The 18,404-nt window shown below is 36.7% G+C and overlaps 1 protein-coding gene across 3 annotated transcripts in view; it reads right to left on the bottom strand.

The window, feature by feature from the left end:
• Window positions 1–18,404, bottom strand: part of LOC138715652 (uncharacterized) — a 550,339-nt gene that overhangs the window by 360,195 nt on the left and 171,740 nt on the right. The gene's annotated exons all lie outside the window — the stretch shown is intronic.

Raw genomic sequence — 18,404 nt, 5'->3', positions numbered from 1 at the left:
AACATCGCATATAGCCTATAATTAGTTAGCTGTTGAACTTCACTGTAATAGGGTACGGAAAAGGCTTGTGTCTCGTACATAGTACAAATCCCGCTCCCTTGGATAGTGGAGAGCATATACGCTTCCCATCCAAGCGGTTCGTGATTTGATTTCCGGAGTGGGCAGTGGAAGAAATTTACGTTTCATGGAACTGGCAGTTTGTTCCTTGTCTTAGCGGTGGCCTGTTTCGAGCTATCCACATGACCATAAGATTCGAAATGTAGCCTATGCCTCTCCATTACTGATTCAGCGATAATATACTCTCAATTATATTTCATTGACTTGTAATCGGTACCAAAAAGGTATGGGTAAAACACAGTATAAAAAAGTTGACATAGCATAAAGAGGCAATTTGTGAAATGTTCTTGAGAGTTCTCGGACTCACACTGCAACTCTGATGGAAACGAAAAGAAAATTGATTTTTTCATACCAACACAAATAAATAGTAAAACTCGTCGAAGGTTACCAAAATATAAGTTTTCGCTAGTCTTCAACAGGGATGAAAAATTTGTTGAATCTGATTATTTTTTTTTCCTTTTAGAGGAGGAGGAGCCCGAAGGCTAACACCACAGCCTGAGGTTTGCTGTACTTACCAGTCCTGTTCTATAAATGATATTTTTTCGTTGAACGTTGTCGCTCTTGTATGAATATCACCAGCGTGAAAATCCGAGCTGTAGTAATAATGATAATAAGTGAATAAATTATGCCCACATTAGTCCGAGGTTTAACGTCGAAAATTACTCAACAATTCTGCTTCAATTGGCTGTGGAAAAACTTCGGAAGAAACCCCAACAAGGTAGCTTGTTCCAACCAGGATATGAACCCGCATCCACTCGTTACACGATCAGACAGGCTAACCATTACTCCACAACAGTGGAACAAATCTGGTGACATTTCTGGTATTACTAAGTGGGCAATATCTTCCTTCATTGAGGCATGAAGACGCATGGAGGGCATGCTTTCTTGACTCCGCCACTAGAATGAGGTGGTGTGGTCGGCACCACGCTCCGACCACCTTTTACCTCCGGGAAAGATCCGGTACTAATTTCATAGGAGGCTGAGTGTACAGTAGTGGCAAAAAAAAAAAAAACCTGACCGACCCTTGTAGCTGATTTCAAAATCACAGATTCAAATTTTGCTAGTCACAAAACACATCCATCTTGTATAATTAATTGTAACAATGAAATTTATTGCATTTGTTCGATTCTTACCGTCTTTTGTTTCCTTCAGTGCACCAAACTTAGACGAAAAATCTTTGAGAGTTTTATTTTCATCTGGCATCAATATTACATTTCTACCTCTATTCGGCAAAGATAACTGCGTATTTTTACATTAAATTGCAGTACATACCTCTGGCTTCACTATCCGTATTGAAATTACCACAGTATGACACAATACACACCACAGGATTCTTTTGTATCAGCTACAGGAGTCGGTCCGGTTTTTTTTTTTTGCCACTACTGTACATCGGTGCCGGTTTGGAAGTTTTAGCAACAAGAATAATGTGAGTTTAAATCAATCATTCTATATTTCCATGAATTAGAATTTCAAAAATGTATCGTAATTAATTTGGAGACGATAGTTGTGTATTTCTTCTTCTTCTGTTGCTCTAGGCCTTTTCCCTACACGTATCCGTGTTCAAGAGTTGTTACAATATTCAGTGCGTAATCTTCTGGGCCGAGAAGTCCGCGGGCTCGTGCTATAAAAGGAACTACAACATATTTGCTCAAATTATTTCAAAGTTTCTCTAAAGAGTGACTCCGACTGTTTCCTGCGGGCCATTAATAATACGAATCAAATTAATGCGCTATTCGCCAGAAATTTCATCTAACATAGTAGCGTTACGACAGGTCATGTTCAAAGTTAATGGTAGTGTAATATTTCATTCTGATTGAATTTCCGCTATATAGCTTTTAATTTGACTGAAACAGTAATTGCAAACATACCGGTGTACACTATCTCGAATTAAAAGTAGCAACGTGAAATTTAATAGCAAAGAGCAGCGTAGTTATATCGCGGCCTATTTCGGCACTGTGCACGACTATGACCATGTTAATGGATGAACGAATGGGAAAGAAGAAAGGGAAGGAAAACATACTGTACTACTAATGTAATGAGTACACTTTTATTTAATTTTTGGTGCGCTTCGTTTTATACTGACATAGATACTTCAATCTATACATCTACGTCGACACTCATCTTTATCGCATGTATTGACCGTTCCTTTTTACCTGCATTCTCTCTCAATTCTAAGCAGCGACTAGCAGTATAGTTCCGCGGACTGAATCTGCGAGAAACAGTATACCTAAAGCAGGACCGGTCTTCTTTCTCTTCTTCCGTCATGCTAGTTTGATTCATGTATGAGTAATTTAATCTTGTGATCATATTCCCCTTCCAGTTATTATATAAAGCATTGCAGAACATGTTAGCTTATTCACTCCGATTATTATTACTACTACTACTACTACTACTACTACTACTACTACTACTACTACTACTACTACTACTACTACTACTACTACTACTACTGTTACTACATTCTTAGTTGGGTATGTTTTTGTAACGTGTGTATTTGCTTATGCTTCCCTTGATATTTGCTACTTTACGTTCTCTTATCTTACAAATTGTGCACTGTAGGCTATCAGGACAGATTTAAAAAGGTAAAGGCATCCCCGTAACATGCCATGAAGGCACTTGGGGGGGTAAGGAGGTAGAGCCCCATGCTTTCCAAGAGCTCGGCACTAGAATGAGGTGATGTGGTCGGCACCACGCTCTGACCGCCTTTTACCCCGGGAAGGATGCGATACTCAATTTTATAGGAGGCTGAGTGAACCTCGGGGACGTTCTGAAAGTTTATCAGGACAGATTTATTAAAATTAATTGAATTTGTAATTTCTGTTATGAGTTGTGTTAATTGATGAAGTCTAATTCGAATTTTATTTATTATCTACGTAATAGTAGGAGAAGGGCAAGATGGAAGTACAGTTGGAAAATATGGATTGGGAAAAAGAAATGACAGAGGAGAATCTTAGGTGAATTTCTGTAAAAGAAATTCAATGATTGTTAGAAATACATTATTCCAACAACATAAACGTAGAAGATATATATGGATATGCCCAAGGGACGAAAGCAGATATCAGATACACTATATTTACTGGTACAGGAGAGATTCCGAAATTACTTAAAAATGCAAAGACTTTAACAGAAGCGGATATTAACTCAGATCATGTTCTGCTGATGGGCGAAGTAGATACTGTATTCGTCTCAAGAAAAAGGAGCATTTTCTGCGGACCTCTGGAAAGAGAACTAAGGAAGAGACTAGTGAAGTGTAGTGTAGCATTGTATGGGACAGAAACATGGACATTACGACGAAGTGAAGAGAAACGAATAGAAGCACTTGAAATATGAATATGGAGAAGAATGGACCGTGTGAAGTGGACAGACAGAATAAGAAATGAAGCTGTGTTGGAAAGAATGGGTGAAGAAACTGATGAAAAAGAGAAAAAGGAATTGATTGGGTCACTGACTGAGAAGAAACTGCATACTGAATGATGCACTGGAAGAAATGGTGAACGGGAGAAGAGTTCGGTATCAGATGATAGACGACATTAAGATATATGTATCATATGCGGAGACTAAGAGGAAGGCAGAAAATAGGAAAGATTGAAGAATGCTGGGTTTGAAGTGAAAGACAGTTATGCATGCATATATGTATGCATGTATGCATGTATGTATGTATTTATGTATGTATGTATGTATGTATGTATATATGTATGTATGTATGCCTAGCGAAGATATGTTTACGCTTTTTAGGTTAGACCATTCATTCCATATAATTTTCTCTATATCGAAAAGAGTAGGGTTAAATATGTGTTGCTTTAAGTTTAAATAGACTACTTCATACCATTCGTTCTGTCATTTCTTGTTCAAATCCCGGTACACGGCTCGACATATAGTAAACATACTAGTGCCTGTTATCCGGGATCATGAATTTAATTGAACACTAAGTACGTCAACCCCAATGTCATAGGTTACTTGTGTTACTCCGATTGCCAGTGTGTTATCGTATTCGGAGTTCGAGTTCTTATAAGATAGCCAGCAGTAAAGGAACCATATGTTTATCAGTAATTTTTCTTCACGTATTGTTTTTCTGATAATTTATCCTACTAAAAACTGTTCATGGGTAGAACCAAAATGTGCAACAATGCGGCTACCGAAATGGCGACCATACATACATGCATGCATGCATGCATGCATACATACATACATACATACCCACTTACGCATAGACGCACATACATCCATGCATACGCGCATATACTCAGACACAGACAGATGGGCACACGCAAACGCATAGACACATATACAACGCGCACTTTCTTTTTTACAAATGAACAAAAAATAATAGTTCTCTTCTCACTTAATATTAAATTTTAGTGGGATACATAAGATCATTTTGTGAAGTGCGCCACTGTGTAGTTTGTTATTGCTTTGTCTTCCCTCTTCCCTACATATTGCGTGTATACTAGGAGAGCAAGAGCGCGCCTCGTGCTGTTTTTCTGTATCCTTGCATTAAGGAGTCAGGACAAATGCTAGGAAACAAATTTCGCTCGAGTAAAAGTCTTCCGCCTCTTAATCTTGTACATCGAACGCGACTACCGAGGAAATAGTACGTGCGTTTCTCCTGGATCGAGCGTGGAAAAGTTTCGTGTTGCGTAGTATGGACAGATCACAGGGGCTGAAGGACGTCATATTAGACCTTAAGTTTAGTTCTTGAGAATGCTTTATATATTAGAACGACGAGTATTTATTATGTATGACTTACATTATGAAGAAATCTAACAAAAGTGTTGTGTTATATTTAGATCTTTCACGCAAATATACTGATGTTTAACAACCATCTGATTCAACAATTCAGAAGTTAGTAAAGTAAGCAAGAGAAGCCGGACTATTTTTAAATAGGAATAGAAGGTGCATAAATCGAGTTCTAACTGAAGAAAGCTGGATGAAATATGATATAGAATAGGACAGTCTCCCACTTAGTATAAAGTAAGCCAATAATTTTCATGTGTAATGTAAAAGTCGCTAGATTTCATTGCCAAAGTCTGACGCGCTGAATCATCGCTATTCGGGTGTCACTTTCCATTGTGCTTTTGAAAAGGCGTCGAACTGAGCGAATCTGTTTCCAGGCGTACATCATATGTAAAATGCTTCATAATTATTTTCCTCTCTGAGAAAACTTGAAGTAGGATCCCGTGGATTTACAGTCGTACTAGTTTTATTACCATGGAGATGAATTTTCTCTCCGCAGAAAAAAACCTTCAAAATAGATTTAAAAATAAATATAATTAAGATGAAAGAGACGATATGAATGCCGTGTTGCTTAGTGTGTGTTAGATGTGCGTTAGTAGCAACTAGAAATGAAAGCTGCTCAACGAACATTGTTGCAGACGTTTCTGATTTTATCTCCATTTTGTGAAGTGGAACATAAATTACGTCTAATTTTCTAGCTGTCAAAGCGAGCAGCTATACTCGTACATGGGGAAAGTATGTAGGAACGAATTAATCGGTAGAAGGATATATGCAGACTGATATAATCCATTCAGTCGTGTGTCAGGTTTTAGATTGGGTCAAATGTATACAGACTGGCTATAGCATTCGAAGCCCACAATCAGTCATCTATTACATATGCGTCCATCTGAATTTCCAGTAATATTTTCATTTATAACACATATCTATTCTAGTCCAAGCGTTGATAGAATATGATGACTGTCCTCTATTTATTCGTGACGACATTCAATAATGTTGAAAAATATAAAAGTGTATATTTTTTCTTGAAGAGGAAGATTTAAGAGAATTTTATGTGTCATAAAACACAATCCTTTGCCCATTTTCGCTCAAGAATATCAGTAGGTTAATCAGATTCATTATAACTGAAAGTACATGTGGAAACACATTTACAGATTTCTTTGTCTTTTAAAATTAAAGGCTCAAAAATTCATTGCAAGTTTAGAAACTATCTTGCGTATTCATAGAAAGCGCGGGCTTCCTGTGGATGATCAGCGAACTAACGTTTTTCGTATTCATAAACCAGTGTTAACGATATGTTAATATGATATGAATCCTGTACAAGTAACCAGTCGATAGCCGGGGCTAGTTTAGCATGCGTAGCGCGGGCTAGCGAAATGTCTATAAATAGCACCCATAGTAATGAACCTTCGGGCCAAATTAAAGTAAAATAATGAGATTTCTTATATTAAGTATAATAAAAAATGAGACGGGGAATTTATAAAATCCCTTAGATTGTGTCGAACGTCTTTATTCTTGGTATATGATTTTTAGATAAAGTAAGGATGGATTTAAGGATTAATAAATATTACCACAGGCAGAATGATGGATGTCGCTTTCTTGTCGAAAATGAATCAAGACTGTCAATGCATAGCTTAAGACATATAGAATGTACATAGAGAGTTATATGGCATTAACACTGATAGTCATTGTCTAGTAATGATCGGAAAATCACAGTTAAGCTTTGAGCGCTAAGCATTTCAAACTTTCAATTGCTTCTCCTGCAAAATGTATTCCAAATGACATTCATCATTCTAGCAGTGGACTCTTTTTTTTTAGGTGGTTATTTAACGACGCTGTATCAACTACGAGGTTATTTAGCATCGATGAGATTGGTGATGGCGAGATGGTATTTGGCGAGATGAGGCCGAGGATTCGCCATAGGTTACATGGCATTCGCCTTACGGTTGGGAAAAACCGGGCGGGGATCGAACCCGCGCCCGAGCGCAACTTCAGATCGGCAGGCAAGCGCCTTAACCGACTGAGCCACGCCGGTGGCCTGTGGACTCTTCATGATATGATATCACATGATGTGATATGATATTATTATATATAGGCTGAACCGTAAGCATTTCCTTTCATTACACACTTTTTAATCAGTTTCAATGAAAAACTATAATTATAAAGAAAAAATGGGAAATTAAAATCGGTAACTTTGGCATGCAAAGTAAATACGTAAGGAGTACGATATCACTATTGCAATTATTGTGCTCCCGACTCCATTCTGTTGCATTTTGTTCAGTCCAGTACTCGATACAATCTTCCTGAAAGCTGAACACACTATTCGCCACACAGATCACCCACCGAGCGGACGCAGATTCGATTTCCGGTCGGGTCACGAGTGTGTTTGTTGGTGAAAAAGCTGCATTGTAGCTCGTCCTCTCGTTTCTCCGGCCATTCATTCTACCATTCTTTCCGCCGTTGAGACATTTATCACCTCCACTCCTGACGACACACAAACTCAGAATTCATTGCGCACCAAGCTCGCCGGTCCCTGTATTGTGCTCTAACATGTTGAACCTGCGTCCCACAATCACAAAGGAGACGGTTTCGATTTAGTTACTTATTTAACGACTTTTTTACCTAGTCCTCTGTGGTTGAATGGTTACCATGCTATCTACTACATCTGAGATTTGCGCGTTCAAATCCGGTCGAGGGAGATGAATTTTAAAGCACTGTAAAAATCGTAGCATTGGAATGGAGAAAAGCCTGGAATGTCATGTCCTCAACTTATGGAACGTCTGAAAATAATGCCCGGAAGAGAGAGCTATATTCACCAGTCTTTTCTCGACTACATAACATTTCAAATTTTCCTTGTTATAACCGTGGCAATAATCAGTATTGCACAAGGAGTAGTGTCCTTTATCTTCAGCATTATCATCTTATCATATTTTAAAACTAGAAGTTTTTAAAATTTTGAGACTTTTATTATATTTAAATATTACGATCTTATTTTCCGCCTTCAGTAGCTGCTGAAATAATGTTTACGGTGAAGGAGTGTAGAAAGTTGAATAGGCTAATTTACGAAAACTTTCGTAATTAAATATATGCATATAAAGAGTATATACGATAGAATATAAATATATGGCGAATTTAATTCCAGTGAAACAAGAGTTTAAAAAACGTAACCTTTTAAGAGAGATCCTTCGTTGTCAATCTAAAAAGAGAAAGTATCATTCACATCTTAGGAAATGATGATTTAGTTTTACCTTTCACATTCAATTACATACATAGACAGGATGATGGATAGACGAGAAAACAGGTGTGTATGGGCGGTTGGATAGGTGGATCTATAGGTGGATAAAGAGATGAGTGGAGTCGGTAAGTAAGGTAAAGTTGCCTAATGCCGTGATACTCCTAATCCAGTGATACTTTTTTAAAACTGAATGTCAGTTCGAGCATAGCCCCAGACATCTTTCTCGAAAGAGTGCATCTTTCAGCTACTTTTGAGACCTCGGAGAACTTTCAAGCAAGATAGTCAATCCCATGATAGTCAATGAAAAAAAAAAAAACGTATAACGGAATTAGGGGTAGCACGGCAATAGGCAACTTTACCTTACTGTATGTATGTCTACACGAGTTTGGAAGCGGCTAGATGAATGGCTATGTTTTTCAGCTAATATGTAGACATATAGCTCGCGCAAGGAACGATTACCGAAAAGCAATGATGGTGTTGCTGTCGTTTTGACTTGTGTATGTGGGCACGCCGAGGGAGCGAGGGGTGCGGGCCGATGGAAGTACTGTCTCTTTCAAGAAGATGAACAAATGAGGCCATCGTTGTGGAAATTATGAACGTAGCAAGAGAAAAATTCTAAGCTAATTAAACGCGCAACATATGTTCACGACTGAAATAATGATACCGTGCGATACAAGGCACGTATTCACATGCACTGGAAGAAACTAAAGTCGTAATGTAACTATCACAACGCAAGATTGATTCTATCGATGTCATTTCTCTTCCGACTGTACTCTTGAATATCATTCAAGCTATCTTGTGACCTTTCCTACCGCCCGCTCTTCCTTATCGCAATGTTTCATTCGCATTCCTTCCGTCGGTATTTCCTGCTTGCGAGACCTAGGCAGATGATGCCAATGATGATGAGGATAATGACGATGATCAATATTATTATTAATTATCTTCCAGTGATAAATGTAAGTGCGCTTTGAAGCTGTGTTATTTAATTTTAAAAATAATTTGTGCGTATGTTGTTGCAATATGTTCTCTTAAGAGGACTGGGTAGTGATGCCAGTACGATTAAAGAATTTCAGTACAAAAGTTTAGTTCATTATTTCTAGGCTTTTAGTGTTCAAATTGGAATAAATATTTTCATGGTTACACAATCAATCATTCTGAATTCAGTGGTATCTAAGTGCAAAAGAAAGGTCCTAACTGAAAATCTGTTTTCCCATTGTGCTAAATTTACCTCAGTCTTCAGGTGCATATAACTTGCTACAATTGTCACTCACATGGCTTCTATTTTTTTTAAGTTATCAAGTAATATATATAGTAAATTCTAAAGCAAAATTGAGTTAAATATTTCACCCTTAGTGAAACAGAAAAAAATTGAACTTTGATTGACAATTTTTGCCATTTTTTTCAATGCATATACTGCATATTTTTTCCTAGTGTTATGTGTATGATATTCATAAAACCGTAGGTCTACTTTGTAGAACACAGGCTGCAGAAAACACTGCAAAAGTTTTATGTAAATTTATTCAGTAGTTTCAGAGAAAAATGGACTCAGGTGTGAAAAATATCTACTTACGGAAAACTGCATTAAAAACAAAAGATGTATGAATTACATGTACCGCTAAAGTCAAAGAGGCCATTTAAAGGACTTATTTGCAGAGATACTCCCACAATCTGTAGGCCTATGTTGTTTTAAAGAGCAAGTTTTGTACTTTTTTAAACAAAATAGAAATTCGAATTTTTGACCCCTACTCACTACCCGGTTCCCTTAAGTCAGTGATCGTCAGCACTCGCTGAAATGGGTAACGGATAAGAAGTGTATCTGAATATGCACCATCATGCAGAAGGGAGAGGGAGGAACCATACCCGTTAGTAACCACGGATGCACGGTAGTGCAGTGTCTTATCCGCTGGTAAGAGACGCTAGCCCGAGGGTGCACTGTGCTGATAACTGCTGTCTTAAACGATACATTAAATAAAAGGCAGAGCATTTTGTGATACCGTGTTACTGTGTGTAGTAGTACACTCCTGTGTTGGGTGTTGGTTTACTTCAGGGTTTTAATTGTTAGACATAGAAACAATTTTAAAAGGTAGATCTTTAAAGAAAGGAAGTGAAAAATTAAGGCAAAATTTACAGTTGACTTGGAACAACAGCACGACGTTTCCTACGGCTTTTGGTAAAAATTAGATGGGGATTTGGGGAAGCCAGAAGAACAAAAGATATTAAAATAATAGAGGAGAGTATATTATTTCTGAAATACTACCTCATTTTCTGTTTCTTCTACCCTCTCTTCGTGCATATACAATAATTCCTTGTGTGCAAGATTTGATTTACGATATACAATTTTCGTGAAACAAATCCTGAATTGACATAGTCTAGTGGAAAGAAAATATGGAAAATTATATTATGATAATATGCACACATTTTATACCATTATATGAATAGTTAGTACATCGTTAACTATGCTGTCGAATTTTCATTTCGTAGGCCGCCATTCGAATAAGGACGACTTGAAGTAGGACTTTCTAATGAAAGACTGTTATGGGTAGAGTTAATTTGTGCTGCTGTTTTCACGGCGACATCATACTCATAATATGCCTAGTATCAGATTCTTATGTGATTGGGATTTATAAAATCTCTTCTTGGATTGCGTGAAATATCTCTATTATTCGAATGTGATTAAGTTCACAGCCTATCACATACCTCAGAAATATAACCAATTTATTGTTAATAAAATATTTATTAAAATTATTGAGAGTAATTTATAACATTACTTTTCGTTAACATTTGAGCCGTTGGGAGCAGAAATGGTGTAAGTCAAAAATGGGTAATGAAGGTTAAAGTAAACATTCTGTAAAATACAGCACAAAATAGCAATTAATGTTGAATTTATTTAAACTATTAGTAGTCAGTGGATAGCACGAATGACATATTAATTGCTACTTTGCGCTGTATTTTACAGAATTTTTACTCAATTTTGACTTACACCACTTTTGCTCTGAACTGCTCATTTATCACATTTGCATTTTGCGCATTTATTTTACAGTTGATGTAGATGCATTATTATTTATAACTTTTACGCAGTCAGTAGATGATCTGTTTTTCGACTGTCCTATTTTTGAAACATCAAGGTAATTCTAGAACAGTGTTTCTCAACGTTTTTGACGATCAGGTCCCCTCTTCCTCACATTACTTCAATGCGACCCCCTGGCCAAAGGTGTAGAGTAAAATTGATGGAGATATATAACAAGAGACCAAGCGAAAATTTGAAGAAAAAAAAATTGAGATATTTGCTCAAATCTGTTGTTGACTGGATTTTTTAACTCAGAAATACTCAAGAATGCGATATTTGAACTCTGCTGCCATTTATAACCAAAATTCGTTTATTCCACAAAATACATTTTTTTTTCTTTGTAATCTTTAATCAACTGTTGGTCTGTTAAAAATGGGTTAGTTTTTTATTATTATTTGTGTTATTTTTTATGACAGTATCAATGCCTAAAATATTTAATAAATGATCAATTTACTTCTATGGTGAATATCTCGAAAACATGTTTTTGTCGGTTGGTCTCTTATTGCGTAACTCCGTCCAAATGTAGAACATTAATGTGAATTTTGTTATCAAATTTAAGAAGAAAACAATTCAATTAGGTGTTTATTTAACGTAAAAAGGTCGGATGTTTAAATTTTTATAGGACAACTTTTAAAAATGTAATATCTTTTTTATTTATTTATTACCAAATTTTATTTAATTAAGTTTTCGCTACATTAGGCATTGCAGCCCGAAAGAGCAGGAGTTTATGCTCGGGCTCAGTTCAGTTTAGTTATACAAAATGTATTATTATTATTATTATTATTATTATTATTATTATTATTATTATTATTATTATTATTATCATCTCCAACATATAGACAAGACACAAAGACAAATAAAACTTAACAGTTGTATACAAGCTATTATGCAATAGTTGCAATGACTCCTACATTGGACAAACTAGAAGATAATTTCAAACACGTTACATATCACAGCCATAACCAAGCCACACAACAATTCAACCTATCCAGAGCACATCACAAACTCCAACCATAACTACAGCAACATGGACACTTATATGAAAATACTACACATCCAGCCAAAAGACCAGAAACTTGACCCTCTGAAACAGTATAAAATTTACAAACATACAAAAACATACCCACAACACATCCTGAAAATTCAATTGAATTTCAGAACACACACCCTTTGCGATGCAATCATGCACACACACTACCACAACAAGAAACCAGAAGATAGCGCTGGAACTCAATAGGATTCATGCGATGATGCAAACAACATCGTAATTAGTCAATCAGGTAATACATATAACACAAAAATTCATAATGTTAATGCAGTGAAGTAGTATGATTTATTCAAATAACTTAACAGTTCATCAGTGGTGGTAGTAGTAGTAGTAGTAGTAGTAGTAGTAGTAGTAGTAGTAGTAGTAGTAGTAGTAGTAGTAGTAGTAGTAGTAGTAATAATAGTAATAATAATAATAATAATAATAATAATAATTGATTATCACTGCTCTTGAATATAATTTAAATTGTTGTGACTTTAAACTTATAGCCGTTGTATAGCAGCTACTCCTTAAACAAAGGTGTTAGAAGCTGTTTCTGAAATTAATTCACCAATTTTTTTTTAAATCGTCTTCTTAATTTCTAATAACTGCAACTTATGTATTTATAAAATCATTATGTCACCTTCTCTATAATTCATTGACCAAATAACAGCGTAACTCTTATTAGACAGTAGATCACTAATTACAACTAAGCTCTCCGCACAATGTGCAAACTAAAAAATGTTATACGGATTTATATGTTTTCACGGCAATTGTTACCAGAAATATGCTTCTGGGTAGTCGTACCAATACGCCCTAATGATGGAATTTGTATTTAGTTCATAAACGTTGGAAATGTTTAATTGCAGGACACGGTGAAAATAGAAGATTAGATTAAAGAATATCTGGGATTTCCAAAACTGTAGGTAGGGATAGCTTGAATGACCCTTTGTCTAGTTGTTCGCGATAGCCAGACGTAACGAACCGACAGAGCAGGCGATTCTATATAGTTCTCAGACAATACCGACTCTGATAGAACATGTATGTAGGTGCTTCGAAAAGTTGGAGAAAAACCTACTGAAGTTTCAATACAGATTGGGAACACAAAGTTTTTCTTTTAAACCAAGAAAGTCTGATAGTTCGTGAGATAGCATTAGATAGTCGAACATTCTTGTACACGGGTGATTTAGGAAGCTATGTCAGTATATTAGGAAGTGAAAGGTCTGGACGTTTAAGAAATAAATGTAAATACAGTGTTCGTTTTAGGCACCGTTAACAAACTATGATTTTTTTTGTTATTGTTTAGAAAATGCATAGGCCTAACTTCCGCGCTAGTAACTCAGTTTTATTAAAGCGAAATATTAACCAGTTGATGGAATAAATTAATCGCAGTAATGCCGGTCTGTGTGTTACGATACCTACGTTTGTTTACATCAGAGAATTGGTGAAAAATAAGTACAAAATGTAGAACAACAAAATTAATATTACTTGTTGTAAATCATCACCCTCTCTTCGAACAGTGAATAGCATGAACAATTTTATATGAGTCTATTGCATTTACTGGTACTAGATTCGTACATTCCTATAGCATATTTCAGTAATTTTATTTTTCAGAAGTTTAGCTTTTAAAACACGGCGATATAAAAAAATTGAAGAATATCCTTAATAAAAATGTTATTTTTATGAAATATATCAATGTTATCAAGATTACAGTTGTAAAACTGTGAACTATTGGAATAATTAAACTTTCTTAATATATCTGAACATAGAAGGAAAGAAATATGAATAGATAGAGTAAGGAAGACAATAAGCACGAAAAATAAAAACTAGAGGTAAAGTTGGAATGAAAAGAGGAAGCATGAAAAGGGGGAAGAGAAAGGAATAAAATAACAGGAAAGGAAAATAAAGTGATGCAGAGTAGCAATGAAAGAAGAAAGCAAGAAAGAACAGCAGCATAGATAAGAAACATGAAGAATAAGTGAAGAAGGAAACATGTTAACAATTAAAATAGAAAAAAGTAAGTAGAAAGCTAAAAATCAAGAAATAGAACGGGGAAGAAAGGGAGAAAATAGAATATACAGAAAGAAAAACAAGGTAAAAATGATTTGGAAAGAATAATATGAATGAAGACAGGACGAAACAACGAAGGTTTAAAAGATGACAGTATTTAGAGTATTAGGAGAGAAGATTTGAAAGAGAGGAAAATGAAGGAGTAATAGAAGGAGAATGAAATTATTATTTTTTAAATGTACCAATATTATCTTCACGATAGGCTGAAAAAAGAGGTTCAAACTTTTAATGACTCAATAAAATAAGAAATCTTACCTTTAATACAAAATATCTTAACGATAGAAATATAACAAAAATAGGAAATGTATAAACTCGTTTTAAAGGAAATGTATGTCGTCGTTCATCTATCGCTAGAGAACGCGAGTTTGTGTTTATCTATAAATTACAAGAGAAAGTTTAAAGCCTCTGCACCATGCGGGCATTTTCTGAGTGAAATAAATGACGAGAGGGGGTTGAGTGAGGTGCTGGAATAGATGGGATTCTGAGTAAAAAGTTCGAGAACACTTCTTAGATAAAGGATTCCTTATGAACGAAAATATGGTCCCATTTTGGCAACATTGCTTTAAAATGTTGAACAAATAATGGTATTCTGCTTACTAAAACTCGTGCCAAGAACGATGGAAGCTGTTTCATAAATTAAAATGTTTTCACAGTTAGAAAGACGACAAAAAATTCATAAATTAAACAGAAGACGTCCTTGTCATGCTGAACACCATATCTGTAAACGGGTGCGCGAATAGATAAACGAGCGAGCGAATGGATAAAGGAGCGAGCGAATGGATAAATGAGCCAGCGAATGGAAAAACGATTGAGGGATGGACGTGCGTGGGCGAATGAATGTACGAGTGTGGGCAGATGGATGGGCGATTGAGGGCGGTTGGATGAACGGATGTGGGCGGATTTATGGGAGGGTGTGGGTGGATAAGCGAGTGAGCGAATGGATAAGTAAGCGAGTGAGCGAATGGATGAACCAGTGAACGAATCTATAAGCGTGGATCGAATTGATAAGCGAGTGAGAGAATGGATAAGCCAGTGAGCGAGTGGAGAAGCGACAAAGCGAATGGATAAGCCAGTGTGCGGATGAATGAGTGAGCGAATGGATAAAAGAGCGGGAGAATGGATAGAAGGCTGTGGGCGAGTGGATGGACGAGCGTGGGTTAGTGGATGCACGGACGAGGGCGAATGGATGGACGGATATGGGCGAGTGGATGGACGGGTGTAGGCGAATGGATAGGCCTAGTCGAGTGTGGGCGAGTGGATGGACGAGTGTGGGCGAGTGGATGGACGAGTGTGGACGAGTAGATGAATGAATATGGAAAGAGATAAACGAATAATAGACGAACGAGTAAGGACATAATCAATAAAGTGAATAATTTAGGCGAATAAATAGTGTGAGTAGACAATGAACACATGAATGGTGCATGATAAAGGTTTTTTCATAAAGGAATGTATGATTGAAGAGGGGCATTAAGAAAGGAAAGTATGAAATAAAGAAATCCATGAATACCAAACAAATAACGGCACTAATGGATCCCGGACGTATAGCTCCTTCAAGGAACGATTACCGAAAAGCAATGGTGGCGTTGCTGTCTGTTTTGACGTGTGTACAAATGAGGACATCGTTGTGGAAAAAAAGAACATAGCAAGAGAAAAATTCAAAGCTAATTAAACGCGCAACATAATATGTTTAGGAATGAAATAATAATACCGTGCGATACAAGACATGTATTCACATGCAGTGGAACAAACTGAAGTCGTAATGTAACTATCACAATGTAAGACTGATTCTATCGATGTCATTTCTCTGCCGACTGTACCCTTTAAGGGCCCTTACACACGAGCGACTTTTAGCCGCCAAGGTTGACTGCAAAAAGCAGTCGGTCTGCCGCCGACATGAGCGGTTCTTCGACGGCAGAAGCAGTCGACATGAGCGACTCTGCAGTCGATACGGGCGTTGTGTGTCGTCGATTCCGGCGGCAGTCGAACTGCAAAAGGTGTGTCATTATTCACTAGCATTATAATAATGCACGTCGAGGTAGAACTACTTTTATTATTTCTTCTGCGCTCTAGGAAAAGGAGTGTTAAACATCGGATTCTTATTCAATGATCGCAATATGGGCAATTTCAATGCCTTTTTCACGAGCTTCGAGACCATGAAGATAATTTTCTTCACTACTTCAGAATATCAGGGTTATCATTCGATCATCTGTTGGGAAAGGTGACAGACGATGCAGACCTAGGAAAATTTTTTCTGAATCTTCTGAGAGGTCTGAGAGAAGGAAAGCTAGAACATACTGCAGGCCACCGGCGTCATTCGGTTAAGGTGCTCGCCTGTCGATCCGGAGTTGCACTCGGGTGTGGGTTCGATTCCCGCTTGTACTGATTACCTGGTTGGGTTTTTTCCGAGGTTTTTCTCAACTGTAAGGCGAATGTCAGGTAATCTATGGCGAATCCTCGGTCTCATGTCGTCAAATAACATCTTACTATCACCAATCCTATCGACTCTAAATTATCTAGTGGTTGATACAGCGTCGTTAATTTACCACACACACTGCAGTCTCAAAAAAGGAGTAACTTCTCTGTCTGACACAGATAAGCTTGACAGATAAGGGAAAGAAAGATGCTGCTAATTTTGTGAAGGAAATTACAATTGCTACACCGAAATGTGCCACAAAATAAAAAGAGCGTACATGTCAGCTGTTATAAAGCCTATTCCACTAACTCCTGAGAAAGCTTTGCCTCTTGTTACAAAATAAGTATTTTACCTCTAACTGCTGTACAAAGTTTGATCATAATCTGATAGATAGAAGGAAACTTATTAAATTTGTCTAAATTCACCCCTATAATGGGATAGTTTCCTTTGCACAAATATAATTGGAGCTTGTACACAAAACAAATATGTTACCCTTAACTACCGTACAATTTTGATGAAAATCTGTTTCGTATTAGAAAAGGTATTAATTTTATCTAAATTCACCCCTACAATGGGACAGTTTCTTTTACACAAGTATAATGAGAGTTTGTATACAAAACAAATATACTGCCTATAACTACTGTACAAATTTTAATGAAAATCTGTTAGATTGGAGAAAAGTTATTAATTTCCTCTAAATGCACCCCTTTCTCTCAAACGTAACAAGAGTTGCTATACAAAACCAATATACTACCTGTAACTACTGTACAAAAATTCATGAAAATCTGTTAAATAGGAGAAAAGTTAATAATACGAGTAGTTGTTAATTTTTCTATAAATTCAGCACCTGTAAGGGATAGTTTCCTTTATACAAACGTAATCGGAGTTTGTATACAAAACAAATATACAACCTATAACTACTGTACAACGTTTCATGAAAATCTGATAGAAGAAAACGTATTACTTGTTCTCTAAATACATCCCCCGTAAGTGTAGTTCCCCTTGTACCAACGTAATCAGTTTGTGTACAAAACAAATATACTACCCGAAACTATTGCACAAAGTTTTATGAAAATCTGTTACATAAGAGAAAGTTAATAATTTTCTCTAGATGCAACACATAAGGGGTAGTTTCTCTTATAAAAACGTTATCAAAGTTTGTATAAAAGACACATATACTACGTGTAACTACTGTACAAAGTTTCATGAATATCTATTAAATAGGAGAAAAGTTATTGATTTTCTCTAAACGCATCCTTTATAGCAGGTAGTTTCGTTTATACAAACGTAATCAGAGTTTGTATACAAAAAATGTACTACTTGTAACTACTGTACAAAGTTACATGATAATCTGTTAAATAGGAGAAAAGATATTAATTATATCCAGCTAAATGTAATGTTTTGAACCATTGCGTGTCGCCGACCTTGGCGGCTAAAAGCCGTCCGTGTGTAAGCAGAAAACGCTGCCGCCCGTCGCGGGGACCGACTGCAAGACAGCGGCTGCAGTCGGTCTGCCGTCGGGGTCAGCGCTCGTGTGTAAAGCAACTGGCGTTTTCCATTTAAATACATTACCGACTGCATCCCCGCGACAAGCTGTTGAGGTCAACTGCTTTTTGCAGTCGACCTTGGCGGCTAAAAGTCGCTCGTGTGTAAGGGCCCTAATATCATTCAAGTTATCTCGTGACCTTTCCTGTCGCCCGCTCTTCCTTATCGCAGTGTTTCATTCGCATTCCTTTCGTCGGTA

Source organism: Periplaneta americana, chromosome 15, assembly GCF_040183065.1.
Source record: "Periplaneta americana isolate PAMFEO1 chromosome 15, P.americana_PAMFEO1_priV1, whole genome shotgun sequence".
Lineage (NCBI taxonomy): Eukaryota > Metazoa > Arthropoda > Insecta > Blattodea > Blattidae > Periplaneta > Periplaneta americana.
The sequence above is the reverse complement of the archived record's forward strand: the minus strand, read 5'-3'. Positions and strand labels throughout refer to the sequence as shown.